The following is a 14,353-nucleotide window of genomic DNA, read 5'->3' as shown; positions in this document are numbered from 1 at the left end:
CCAAGTATGACTGATTGCACGCAACCACGCTGTAAGTTTGTCACCTCACAGTGAGGCAAGACACATAGGGCACAGCAGAGTGCATGACAGAGAAATATTATTGAAGGGGGAGCGCGTATCCGTCCTATTTGTTGCAGCCGACTAGTTCATCGCTCTAGCTAACTTCTGTTAGTCTCGATTTGAAAAGTAACTGTACGCCAATATCAGTCTTTTTTTTTTAATTCGTAATTCGTAGGAGATGTCATTGCGTTTAGATGTTGGTCACCGCCGCTATCATCAAAGCTATAAATATGCTTTTATCCATGCAGTTGTTCAAGCTTTGTTTTTTTGCAACGTCCACGTGTTGATATAACCTTGCGTGAATAAACGAGAATGCAAAAAAGTCGCAGTTTAGCCCGAAAGGCGAAGCATCGGTTGCGATAACAAATTAATAAACCTCTAACCGAAGTAAGGATAGCAGATTTAGCGGCCGTATAAGCTTGTAAACATTGACTTACTAACTAAATTAACAAGCATGGTGTCGCGCGCGCTCGAACAAATATGAAAACATCTCATTCGATGACCGCGGAAACTCGCTGTCAAAACGCTGGAGTGGGGAAGCGCGGCAGAAGCAGCGAGCGAACTGACCTACCTGCTGCCTCTCGCTTCAACGTCAACTAAGCGGCGAAAACACACCGCACACGAGGCTAACAGCATTCGGTCCTCTGTGCCCATCGCAGATCGCTTTCAAAATAAGGCCCGCGCGGCCGCGCCATTCACAGCAGCCGCTGGAGTAGAACCCTCTCTCCATCTGCCCTCCTCCCGTTGCCTTGCGCGTGACGGAAGACGCCGCGCTTCCTCCCTGATTTCCTACCTTGCGCGCGCGAGAGATTTAGCCGCCATCGTGAGCTCACCCTTGTACAGACGTCAACACACTTGTCTGGAACACACTCCTGAGCGCCAAAGCAGCCACCAAAGCTTAAGCCGACCACGAGGTCGAGAGAAATCAATGGAAACTGTAAATGTAGTCACGAAACCTCACATACAGCCAATTTTGTGCCAGATGTCTTCTTCATATTCGCCAGCGCAGTCCTGACAAAGTAGTTCGCGCGTTCTAGAGAAGTGTGTTGACCTCTGTACGCTTTCACTTGCACATATAGCGTACAGCTCGCGGCGATGATGTTATCGCCCTTGAAATTCATACGCAGCATCACGGCGACGGCAGAAATGCGCCTGGAGTGTCCATATAATTCCTATGTCAATAAAAAAAAATGACGCATCATGATCATTTGACCAAATCTCCTTTTGTTGCACTGGTGCAGTGTCCGAGTTTGGTTCTCGCTTCACTACAAATGGTAACCATGCACAAAAATGACGCAGTCAAGCTTGTAGACCAATCAATGAGGCACCAAAGACAGAAAAAAGAAACTGAATCGAATAAAGAGATAATTGCTTCCTCCAATTTTCTCTAGAGGAACTATATAGAGCAAAGAAGCAGACCAATCCTGTGATGCTGACCCGCTGAAGCTTACTAAGGAACACTCAGTTTATTTGGTCAGCACCTTCGAAGACCATACATGAGCAGAATAGCGGTAAAGAAAGGTATAGCGGAATAGAGGAAGGCGGAATGGCAGATAACATTCTTTTTGAGTGTACATTAAGATGGTTAAGATATTAAAAAAATGTTTTGCTCTTACTTTCCTATCTATCTATCTATCTATCTATCTATCTATCTATCTATCTATCTATCTATCTATCTATCTATCTATCTATCTATCTATCTATCTATCTATCTATCTATCTATCTATCTATCTATCTATCTATCTATCTATCTATCTATCTATCTATCTATCTATCTATCTATCTATCTATCTATCTATCTATCTATCTATCTATCTATCTATCTATCTATCTATCTATCTATCTATATTCTCTTCCCCTCCCCAAGTGCAGTGCAGCCAACTGAACACGTCTGTAGTCAACCACCCTGCCTTTGCCTCTTCGTTTGCCTTCTCTTCGTCTGAATGGAGGCCATCCGGGCAAGGACCGCTTTATTGAACCCTGTGCACAAGCGCTTTCTTTTTCTTCTCAGACCCCGTGTTTCCCGATAACGACATCTGTACTCCACATCTTCTAGACGTTTTCTTTTTCTTCAGCCACGAGCAAGAAAAAGAATCGAAAAACGAGAAATGACCAATAGTAAGTGGCAAGCTCACAGCATGCAGCAGTACGCGAATGGAACGGGAACGTCTCTCGTGTGCTAACTCGTCCCGCATAAGTAAGCTTATATACACACCGCAGGGGTCTTGTCCTTGCCGGAAGCAGTGGGGACGGCGCGACAAGCAAACCAATCAGCACCGACGAGAGCCCTTCGTGCCTGCAAGTCTCCTGCCAGCCGCGGTTCTTGACCCTATTAAGCTTTCCATTTCGGTGTCCAGCAGGTAAAGAGAGAGTAGACAAATTAACGCTAAAGAAATCTCTTAGAGGAACAAAGAGAGGGCAAAAGGGTCTTAATAGGGTGTGTGCTACTCCTGTCTTCAATTCGAGGCCTCGAACGCCTCCATTACGTTGCATTCGGCTGGGCGCGAACTAAGGAACGCTTCACTGGGAAGACAACTGACCACGGTCGTTTAGAGGGTGTGGTGTTGCGCTGCTAAGCACGAGGTCGCGGGATCGAATCCCGGCCACGGTGGCGGCATTTCGATGGGGGTGAAATGCAAGAACGCCCGTGTATCGTGCATTGGGGGCACGTTAAAAATCCCCTGGCGGTCAAAATTAATCCGGAATCCCCCACTACGGCGTGCCTCATAATCAAACCGTGGTTTTGGCACGTAAAACCCCAGAATTAAATTTAGGATTCAATTGAGAGAGGACATGTAGGCAATTAAGGAAGACAGCGTACAAACGATCGATGTGAAAGGATACAGCGACCTACCATCAAGCTCGCCCTCTCTCCATCTGACGAGATGCGCGAGGTCTTACACGCACGTACACGGTCCAATATGAGCTTGATATTTGCGGTTCCGGATGCAGGAACACCTGCTCAAGCTCATACGCTTGCCTCTTCATGAACGTCATAGTGGCAGTATGCGTCACGCTCCTGCCGGCAGCACCCTCTCCCACCAGTGCCTGAGGCAACCTGCTGCTCCTCTCAATCTCTTCCTTCTGATACGATTATACGATGCGTTTTCGCAGCGCCGCATTTTACATCTGCCTAATGTGCCACAATTACAATGCGATGCGCACCTGTCGCATTGATGTAAATGCAACTGCATAAACGTGCGCCGGCACCACCCCATCTGGCGCAGAATTAATAAAGTTGCTCTGGCGTAAAGGGGGTGCATGATTGCGGCCGATTACTTGTCCACCGCATCGCTGGTTACTGTGATTGGCGGGCGCACTGAAAGCCACTAGCGAAGCAATTCCCTAGCGAGAACAGCATCGTGAACTCGGGTACCAGCGTATAAAGTTGCCACCTGCTCAAGCTGCGAACGAGCTGCACGCATTAGCGATGCGGGACATTACCAATTCCTCTGCTTCTCTGCCAGCCACAGGATTAGCTAGCGAAGCGAATATACACGAAATCGCCAGGCGTTGGATCGGACTCGTGGTGTACCGGCTGATTGTGCCATCAAAGAATGCGCGGTGCGATCCTGAATGGCATGCACGTCCTTAACGCGGAGCCCTAAACGTCGAAAGAAAAAAAAGCATAGAGACCGCGTGATCTGCAGAAGATTGCCGCCATGAATCCACCCTCGCGAATCCGAAATGACGCTTACGAATGGGGGATAGCCAGCCGAGAGCTGATACATGAGGGTTTGGTAATCTTAGGCAGCAAAGTTATTGCTACTTCATTGTTAAGAGTTTTTAGTATGTAGGATCTGTCTGCTGGTCGTGAACAGACTACCTTTTCTAGATGCCTCGAAGTGACCACAATGGCATGAAACTTACTGCGCGAGCTTTTATTCGTAAGAAGTATATTAGGACGTGGACGGTAACGGTTCCATCTTAGAGTCTATCAGATTGGAATTGGTGTCGTTCAAGCTGTTTCATTGATGAATACGCTTATTTTACACAGCACCAATACACTCTTGGATATCACTGCAGGAAGCGACACAATTATTCAACAATCAAAAGATGACGTGGTGACATTGACAATAGTTTGTCTAACCAACAAGGCGAATATGGCGCGCAGCGTTGAGTACCTAATGGTGCTGTATATTATGTTGTTGGATAAATAACGTGGTAGGGCATAGGTGGCCTTCGTATTGCCACGTGATGACATTCGTGATAAGTGCGTGGGTTAGTAAAAGAATAAATGTGACTTGCTTGTTTACGTGCACTGTTCTTACAAGGCTTTCCATGCGTTCGAAACTCCATTCACTTCTGGAAAAACAGCAAAGTAGTACAGTATTAGCAGAGTGACTCTTGTTTGAAAGAGTGGGACTCAGCGTTAGGAGGGGAAGTATGATGGTTGTAAGAATCTTTGTAGTATGAGAACACCTCACCTACGCTTGACAGGGCTTACATGACCATAGTAGCATCTAGAAGTCTCCTTATTACGCTCCTGTATACCTTCCACAATGTCATCACTTTGTTTTGCTTAGGCTTTAGATAACTTTTTTAGACGATTGAAAGCATCACGTCCTTTCTTTCCAGAGCATTAGTTGGTCGACAACAGCATACATTTAGTGGGAGGACGTGGTGTCGGACACTTGTCTGGCTCATGTTTCGCGCACGTCTATATAGCAAGTGCCGAACCTGAACGCTATGCTGGCACCTACCGAGCGTATATCCTAATTCTTCTAAAACAGCCCCAAAGAAATTATGGGAGTAGTGCGCAGCTTTGCTTGTGTCGCCTTTTTACACTCTGAGTAGGTAGAGAGAGAGAAAGAGATGGAGATGAGAATGGCAGGAACGTTATCTAGAAGTGAAGCTTCTGGTTTCCTACCCTACACTGGCGGAAAGGGGGAGGGAATTGTAGAAAGACGCAGTTTCGTCCGATAGGCGAATCATCGATTGCGATATCAAACTAGTGGACAGCTATACAAAGACAGGATAGTAGTTTTGTCGGCCGTATAAACTTGCGAACATACGCACACTAACTAAATTAACAAGCATGGTGTCACGCGCGCACAAGCAATCATGAACGCATCTCACTCGATGACCGCCGAAACTGGCTGTCAAAACGCTGGAGTGAGTAAGCGCAGCAGCAGTAGCGAGCAAAGCCGGCGCTCGCATCAACGCGATCTTAGCCGCGAAAACACAGGGAGGGCGGACTCTACCCCGCCGCAGATGGCTTTGAAAATACAGCCGCGCGGGCGGCCACTCGCGCCGCAGAACGCCCCCCCCCCCTCCTCCCCTCCCCCTGGAGCCTTCCATTCCGGGATGGTGGGATCGCGCGGCCTCAGTAAAGCGCGGCCCCTCCACCTGCTCATCCTCCCCATGGAGCATTCCGGCCTGGCAGGAACGCGCGGCCGCAGTAAAGCCCGGTCCTTCCATCTCAATACTCTCCCTCCGGAGTGTTGTGCGTGACTGGAAGACTGCGCGCTTCCTTCCCGATTCTCGCCATTGTGTAAGCGAGCCGCGATTGCCGGCTCACCGTCGCCTGCTTTCACTCGCACATACAGCGTACGACGCGCGGCGACGATTTTATCGTCTGTGGACTTTATACGGAACCTCACGGCGATGATATGGAGAGGAGCTCACCGGTGCTCTGGGCCTCTCGCTATTATGCAGTCTTTTACGGTTCTGCCAGTTTCGTCAACGTATTCTCATCAAGAATGAGCAGGAAGACGCTCGCATGACCACCCGAACAAGGTCAGCCGTCTACTTCATCGCTCATGTTTAGGCAACGTGACTTTGGCAGCTCGGACGAGTTCCATTCCTGGGAGAGCTTAACGCCCGAAGCCATGGACTCCGACAACGAATACACCGTAGTCATGGGCCGTCGTATGAAGAAGAGGATGCGCCAGATGTCAAGTGAGCAGACTTTGTCTAACGCGAGGGAGCAGCAGTCTTTCATGGTCTCTTACGTGCCGCTTACGGCGTCACACAACCTGAACTCCTTAAGTAGGCAGTTTTTATATGAATATCTTGAAAGTGTGGCCCCTGGTCAAGTCAACGAAATCCGGATCAACTCTCGAAAAAACATCCTGACGGTAGATGCCAAGAGTTCAACTATAATAGAGAAATTAAAGACTATTCCAACATTAAGCGGAATTCCCGTCCGTTCCTTTTTTACTTACGGGAAGGAGTCAACGACTGGTGTAATTTCTGATGTCGACCTTGACATGAAGAATGTTGACCTCAGGAATTTACTGAGTTCATCGGTGAAGATTCTTGAGATTCATCGCTTGGGGAACTCCCGGTGCATCAAACTAGTATTTGCTTCGTCAACTTTGCCAATGACTGTCAAAGTGGGGTACGTGATACACCACGTCCGACCATTCGTCCCGAGGCCTCTGCAGTGTCAGAGATGTCTCAAGATTGGTCACGTAAGCGCTGTGTGCAGAAATCAAGTTACCTGCCAGCGTTGCGGTGGGCAACATAATACCGCCGACTGTGATGCACCTTCATTGAAATGTCCCAACTGTCCTGGCTCTCATGAAGCAACGTCGAAGGATTGCCCGAAGATGCAGCAGGAAGTTCGTATTCTCCGGAAAATGGCAAAAAACAAGTCTTCCCATAGACAGGCTGCTCAATCTGTTCGCCGAGACAGACAACGCTCGCATAAGAAGCGCCATCCAATGACTTCAGGAGAACTGGATTGTGGGCCGCAGGGGCCTCGACAACCTCTGCCTTTGCCTGCATCGAGGACGGTAACCGCGCCTACAGCAAATTCAGGATCTCCGAGAGCACAGGGCGCACATTCGTTGCCCCTGGGTGGCACAGACACGGAGTGGCCTTCGCTACCCAGTAGATCCACGCCCACGATACCATGTCGTAGTGTTCCTCTACATCAAGAAATGGATTCTAGGGCTAGTAAAGCCGATAACCCTATAGGCAAGCAAGGAGCTGAAGAGAATGACCAAGAAAGCGTTGAAAAAATGCTGAAATGCCTGCTAGAATCAGTGCGCGTGATTCTCTGTGGTCTCCAGACTCCGGCCGCTAAAAGCGCCGTGCATGTCCTCGCCCTACTGGAGCAGCTGATCGCTGCTCTTTACATAATTTAATTACTTTGCTTGGCACCTGTGGTGCTCACGCAGGAGAAGCCCATACACAAGCTTCTTCGCGGCGAGTTTTTGTGAACTTGCAATTGTATTCGTGACTCCGTCCATGCTCTGGAAGGTAGATGACACGTTTGAAGGACCTTTTTGGACTTTGTTGATAGCCATGAGGATGCTGAACTTGCCTTTACCGTTGTACATCCTTCTTCTATGTCATCATCACCCCTCGTCCAGCCTTTATGTCCCCCCCCCCCTGTGCAGAGTATCAGGCTAGAGCATGCTAGCTCAGGCCAACCTCTCTGCCTTCCTTCAAATAAATTATCTCTCTCTCACGGCGATGACGATGGCGACGGCAGAAATTTGTTTAGAGTGTCCATATAATGGTTATCGCAGTAAAACAGAAACAACAACACAGCACGAAAGCAAACGCATGAACAAAATAGAGGGCGTTTGGAACGCCTGGGAATATCCAAGTCATCCTGATAGGCCACTGGAACGCAGAAACTCCAATAGGGTCTTAACCAACTTACTGTGGGACGACATTACATGTCATTCTATTGGATAGCCTGCTTCGAAAGTGCTTGGCCGGGCCAACGCATTTCTTTAGATGTTGCTTTTCTTTAGAATTGCTTTTCTTTAGAATTGCTTTTCTTTAGATGTTGTACTATCAGATGAAAGATCTTGCAGAGGCTAGAAGTCACACTGTGTCTTAGGAAAGTGTTGTGTGAAGGTTAATCTTTGTTGTATATTCACATCCTAACAGCTCCTCCTCAAAAGGAACTGGAAGCAGTGCAAAGCTTCGCAGATGCGAGAGGGTTTGCCGGCTAAATAATTGGTTCGTTCACGTTTACTACCGCATGCACGTACATAAAACGCGACAAGTACCACGGGCAACGAGTCCCGCTAAGTTTGTTTTCATAGCTTTAAAGCTCTCCGAACCTCAAGGTTTGTTCTTGAGATGTTTCGTACATGCTAAAGTTTTCACGTCGCGTGTACAGCCTGTAAATAATGAGCAAGTGCAGATACCGAGAGAGATAAAGCTAGGACGGGGAAGGCAGGGCAGTTAACGAGACGGTGTGCACTGTTTGCTACCCTATACACACAGGAGATAAGAAAAAGAAAAGCCGTGAGTGAATTCTTTAACACAGGGGCGTAAGCGAACTGATTAATGCTGGGATGAATCTTTGAGCGTGTTCCCTACGGCTTGCATGACTAATAAGTCGCACGCTGTGAAAGAAAGAGCCACTACAAAAATCACGAACACCGTCTCCTAGAAACGGGAAAGATAGAATGACCGAGAATGGCTGTGCTTTCACCGAAACGACCATTGCTAAGGAAGGAACGAGCGTCTAACTCGACTGTGTCAACGGCACGCTCGTACGTCACGGCCATAAAAGAGAAATAACGACGCGCCGTGGCACCATGCTCCGTGTGGCGGGGCGCCGAACAAAATAAAATAATGATAAGCAATATAACATAAATTAAATGAAGCAAATGGGCTTTCTCACTTTGTTACGCCAGAGAGAACCGAGGAAGTTTCAGATGAAACGAGTGGTTTACTTTACAACCTCGCTACATCGTTCGAAGGAGAGAAAAGTAGGAGAACGAACTTATCTGATGCATGGGTGTATCTTGAAAGCAATCCGGTTGCTTAGTGCAGCACAGCGTAGGTTTGGCGACCCTTAAGGCGAGATCGATGAATGGTGTTGCGTAGTTCTCCGGGATATAGTAGCTCTGACATATACATGCGCAGCCGTACTTAGTTCTACTGCACTACCGACGAACGCCGTGGCAGTGTATGCAACGTGATAACGAGCTGTGCTTTTCCCGCACACTCACGACGTCGCAGATTGTTGCTAAAGTGCCTGCCATCCATAACGAACTGTTGTATTTCGGCTGAATAGAAGAGCCCCCCCCCCCCCCCCCCCTCCACCCCCATTTAACGCATCCTCACGTAACCGTTGTTGCAATGCGAAATGATGCTCCACTTTTCTCATTGCATGACACCTTGTTTTAAAGAGAGACAAAGCTTTTTAAATGCAACTTTTATCGGTTATGTATACTGAAGAGAAAGAGATTTAAAGACTAACGCTTTAAATTGGGATGTATTTTAATACCTTTTGCCAACCTAACGACAAAATGTCTCGTTAGAGCAGCGCGCACGTGATAAGAAACAGATAAGAAGGAAAACGCTTCTAGTGTACTACACTATCTTTTGTTGCTTGTGATAAGTGCGTTGCTCCAAAACTAAAGAGCCGTCAGCAAATATAACCCAAATGGCGATTGTGTTTAACGACAAAATCACCAACGCGTTAACCGCGAACAATGACATAGCTTTATCAACATAAATAAGTTCATTTTCTTGTTTCTATTTCTATTTCTATTTTAAATAAGTTTCTATTTCCTTGTTTCATTGTTTTTGTTTTTTCATTATATTTCAGACTTCTAAAATTATCCTTTCCATTGCGATTATTCCAAAACCTGAGAGCGATAGAAAGAGTGTTTAGCACAGTTTGGCAGCGACCGTAGCCAGAAGCCGAGGTCCGCATTCTGCAAACGAAGTGAAAATACTGGCCGAAGCAACGCTGCATTGCAGATTACTTTTTCTCCGCCCGAATGATGGCCATTTATCTGTCGCATCGCGCCTTCCACTCTCGCGTCTGCAGCACTCCGTTGATTCGCCAACGTGCCAAGACTCTGGAAGCCAATTTGGCTGTGTGGACGCCGCCCCTCTCACTACTCGTTTCCGGCTCAGTCCTTCTCCAACCATTACGAAACGAAGCTGTATATGGCTAGCAGATGGCACGTACTCTTGACCGCGTTCTAACAGCTACACACGCTGGCGAGCCAGCAATGAAAAATGTATCTCTACAAGCACTGAATTCCTTACTTGTGAGAGGAATCATTTGTTTCTACAGTCTTTCTCATCTGATTGCTGACTGGAGGTATACAGATGCATTGGATGGGGTATCCCACAGTTCTCGGGGATAGGCGTCGGTCAACGGGCGGCCAGCAGTCATGCCAATGATGATACAAGAACAGGGCGTGTGATTGCCGTCCTGGGGATGCCCACGGAACGACGACGTGTCGTTCAGTTTTCCTGATTTTGTTTTGCTTTCGTGCGATTCTCCCATTTAAGCGATCCAGGCACGCCTCTCCCAGACGATGAAAGTCGTGTACTTACGCGACGATGGCGACCGCTGTTTCCGATGCTTACGGATTTCGAAAGAGCGTACACACTTTCTGGGGTACAAGGCCAGGACGAAGCGTTGAAATTACACCTCGCAAAACAAATTTCTCGCGTGGCAGTTAGCGTTTAACCTAGAAATCTGGACACGTGTAAGATTTTGAGTTAACTGACACGCGCTTCATTCTCTGCATGCTATTTGCAGGCTCTCAGCCCAAGTCGAAGAACACTACGGCATTTAAGTATATTAAAATAGGCACGCTGTATTGTTCTAAGGTGTTCCAGTGGATACAAATAGGTTAGAACTCCTCTGCATACCACTCCGGCCAGTGGTGTTCATCGGGGTGGTCCCGTTCTGTGTACCAAGCCGGCAGGCTTTCGGACAATGCCAGCCAGAGTACGTGACGGGCTTCTGTCATCGCACGATGCTTCGATCGGCACTTCGGTTATCGTCACTGAACCTCGCCTTTCGTTCAGCATCCGTTTCGCGTTTTCTCTTGCGCCTTGCTCTGCATGTGCGACATGTGCATGCAGAACAGCGGTATTTGATACGAGCATTGAGGAGGGCTAAGCGTTTCTCGTCGCCTTCTCACGGCTGCAGTAATGCAATAACAGGCATAAAAAAAAAAAAGGTAGACTGAGAAGCGTGACAATGAAAAGTACGGGAAAACGTTCCCTGTATACCTCTCCGCCTTAGGTATTCGAGCTGCCATACGAGCGCGCCATCGCCCCGATCACTGCGTTGTCGCAGTGTTCTATGCGGCTCGCGAATGGAGCAATCTCAGCATGTTACTTCGTTTCGCTGTGTTAGCATGATCGCCAGACGCTGACTGAAGGACGAAGAAATGGAAACGTGGGTGGGTATCACGTTTATTGGCTGTGTCGCTGGTGCTCAAGTGGAGATATCACTACAAATCTTGAGAGCTTGATTCACACTTGAGTAGCGATGGCCTTAAACATCGTTTCATTGGTTTAGGCTGCCGCTTCTTGATTACTGTGAACAGCTGTTAATGGAACAGCAGAACGTGAAATCGTTTCACTTGTCATCTTTCATCTGTACACTAAGAATAGATCCGTGAAGGGTATATGCTTTTCAGGTAGATACCTATAGGTAGGTAAACATTACTGATACACAAAATTAAGTATGCCGAGAGTATTGATTATTCCGAACGGTGCGTGCAGAGTGTAGGCTATTCTAAGCGGTGCACCATAATCAGGTTGCTTTCATCATACTCTGACTTTACCAAATTAAATCGCAAGCTGAAAGCATTTGCCTCCTCTCGACAAATATCCGTCAGCGGATAGAGATTGTTTTCGTTGTCTGTAAAGAGAACAATGCAGTACAATGTAATACAATCAATAAATCATTCAATCATTCAATTAATCAATCTGTATTTTGTTTCAGGAAGTTGAAAATTCGCACATACATTTATACAGACGAGGGTCCTATAGCCAACGAATGTATTGATACCCTCGATGAAATTCACATAAAGTGATTGAAGCAGCAGTACAGAAAATAAGAAGCCAGAGTTGCAGAAAAGCAAATACCATCAAAATGCATCAACGCAATGCGAGACGAATTAACTGGATACGATAATACAACAAAACAAATCGGAGTACGTAAAGGCGACCAGACCGACCTAACGACTCATCGACAAGAAAAGAGTGCTTTTGTAGGGCGTAGTTATGTGGACCCGTGTCTGTGAATAGCGTCGAATGTAGATTTTTCTAACCCACCCGTCTGCCTATCACCGTGGCTTTGCGAAGTGTTTTCCTTTCCGCGCTGCATTTTGAGAGGATCGCTGTGCGAGCTGCACGGTGTTGGAGTCGGGACAGCATTCTAACCGGCTTCCTCTAATTATCTCGGCTATGAAAAATTGGCTGACCGCCGTAGTGGTGTAGCGGCTTTGGTGTTGCGCTGCTAAGCCTTAGTGCGCGGGATCAAGTCCCGGCCGCGGCGGCTGCATTTTGATGGCGGCGAAATGCAAGAAATTGGCCGCATATCTGCTTGCTTCGCTGCAAATGAATTCGAAAGACGATAGTCTGCTGCCGCCCCTGATACGTAACACCCTCTCTTCTCTCCCCTCCCACCCTTCACGCTCTTCCCCTCCCCTTTCACTCCTCCCATGATGGATGCAATGGAGGTTTTGCTGAATTCAATTCAAGTTTCCCGCGTTCGCCCTGCTCTCGCGCCATCTTTTGGGACCTTTTATTACTGTATTATTTATTTATTTATTTATTTATTTATTTATTTATTTATTTATTTATTTATTTATTTATTTATTTATTTATTTATTTATTTATTACTCTCGATCTCTGTCTGTCTCTCTTTCTTTCTCTCTCTGCACCCCCTCTTCTCATGCTTGGTTTTGACATACTAAGTTTGTCGCGTTTAGGTAGCCCAAGAAAGAGTATCTATCGTCTTTAAAGCACCCGTGTACCGTGCATTGGTAGCAAGTGAAAGAACCCCAGGTTATCAGAATTATTCTGGAGTCCGCCACAACGGTGTGCCTCATAATCATATGTTTTGGCACGCAAAATCCCAGAATTAAAAAAAAGAATACATTGGTTCTGCGAAAAGGGGAACAAAAAGCCGCAAAGTTAGATCAAAAGATCCGCCTCTGCACACGATCTAATTTAGGCATCCGGATCGGTCGAAGTGCTCCACTTGGGATAGGAAGATGCTTTTATGGATGCTCATCTGTCGTCGGCAAAAACAAGAATAGTTTTTTTTTCTTATTAGAAAAGTCGCAGTTTCGCCCGAAAGGCGAAGTACCGATTGAGATAGCAAATTAGTAGACAGCTATACGAAATAAGCATAGTAGCTTTATCGGCCGTATAAAGTGGTAAATATTCGCTTACTAACTAAATAAATAAACAAGCACGGTGTCACGCACGCACAGGTAAACATGAACACATCTCGCTCGATGACCGCGCGGGAGCTCGTCAAAACGCTGGAGTGATAAAGCGCACCAGCGGCAGCGAGGAAATTCACCTTCGCGCTGGCTCTCACTTCACCGCGAGCGAAACGTCGAAAGCGCAGCGCATACGAAGCTACCTGCACTCGGCGAATGCACTTTGGCCCATCGCAGATCGCGTTGAAGATGAGGCACCCGCGGTCGCACACTTCGGCGGCGTCGCTGATCGCTTTCAAGATAGCTGCGTGAGCAGCAAACGCATAAGCAGAACGCACCCCCCCCCCTCCCTCTCCTTCCTGTCTCCATCGCCTCCTCCCTGTTCCTCGCCTTGGCGCTGAGCCGTGCTCCCGCAAGGGCTGCAGAAGATAGCGCCAACCTTTCCCTTTACCACACGAACCACTTACTACTTCCTCGCAAGTGAACGAAGACCGTGCGCTTACGACCGCCTTCCTCTCTCGCGTGCGCGAGATTAAGTAAGCTGCGGTTTCCGGCTCACCCTCGCACACTTTCACTCGCAAGTACAACGCACGTCGCACGGCGACGATTTTATCACCTTTGGACTTTGTACGGAACATAACTACGACGGCGACGGCTGCGGCAAAAATGCGCTTGGAGTGTCCATATAGTTGCTATCGCATTAAAAGTTTGTTTCTGGGGTTTTACGTGCCGAAGCCACTGTGGGATTATGAGGCATGCAGTAGTGCGGGAGTCCGTATTAAACCACGGTACACAGGCGTTTTTACATTTATCACCCATGAAAACGTGGCCCCCCGAGCCTGGGATTCGAACCCGCGTCCTCGGGCTTAGCAGCGTAATGCCGAAGCCACTGAGCCTCCACGGCGGAGAGAGAGAGAGAAAGAAAGGAAAGACAAGGAGGTTAGCCAGTGTAAATACCGGCTTGCTACCCTGTACTGGGGAAAGGGGTAAAGGGAATAAAACGTCATAGAAGAAAAAAAATTGAAGTAAGAAAATTTGTGCAATAACGCGACCCTACGCGCCACAACGTTCAAAGCCGGTCGCACAATTCACTTAAGCCCTTAAGCACAATTCCCTGAAGCCCTTAAGAACTTCAGCAGAGCCCTTAAGGCCTTGACTGCCT

The sequence above is a fragment of the Dermacentor silvarum genome, chromosome 8, assembly GCF_013339745.2.
Source record: "Dermacentor silvarum isolate Dsil-2018 chromosome 8, BIME_Dsil_1.4, whole genome shotgun sequence".
In the NCBI taxonomy this organism is placed as follows: domain Eukaryota; kingdom Metazoa; phylum Arthropoda; class Arachnida; order Ixodida; family Ixodidae; genus Dermacentor; species Dermacentor silvarum.
This window is presented reverse-complemented; position numbering follows the sequence as displayed.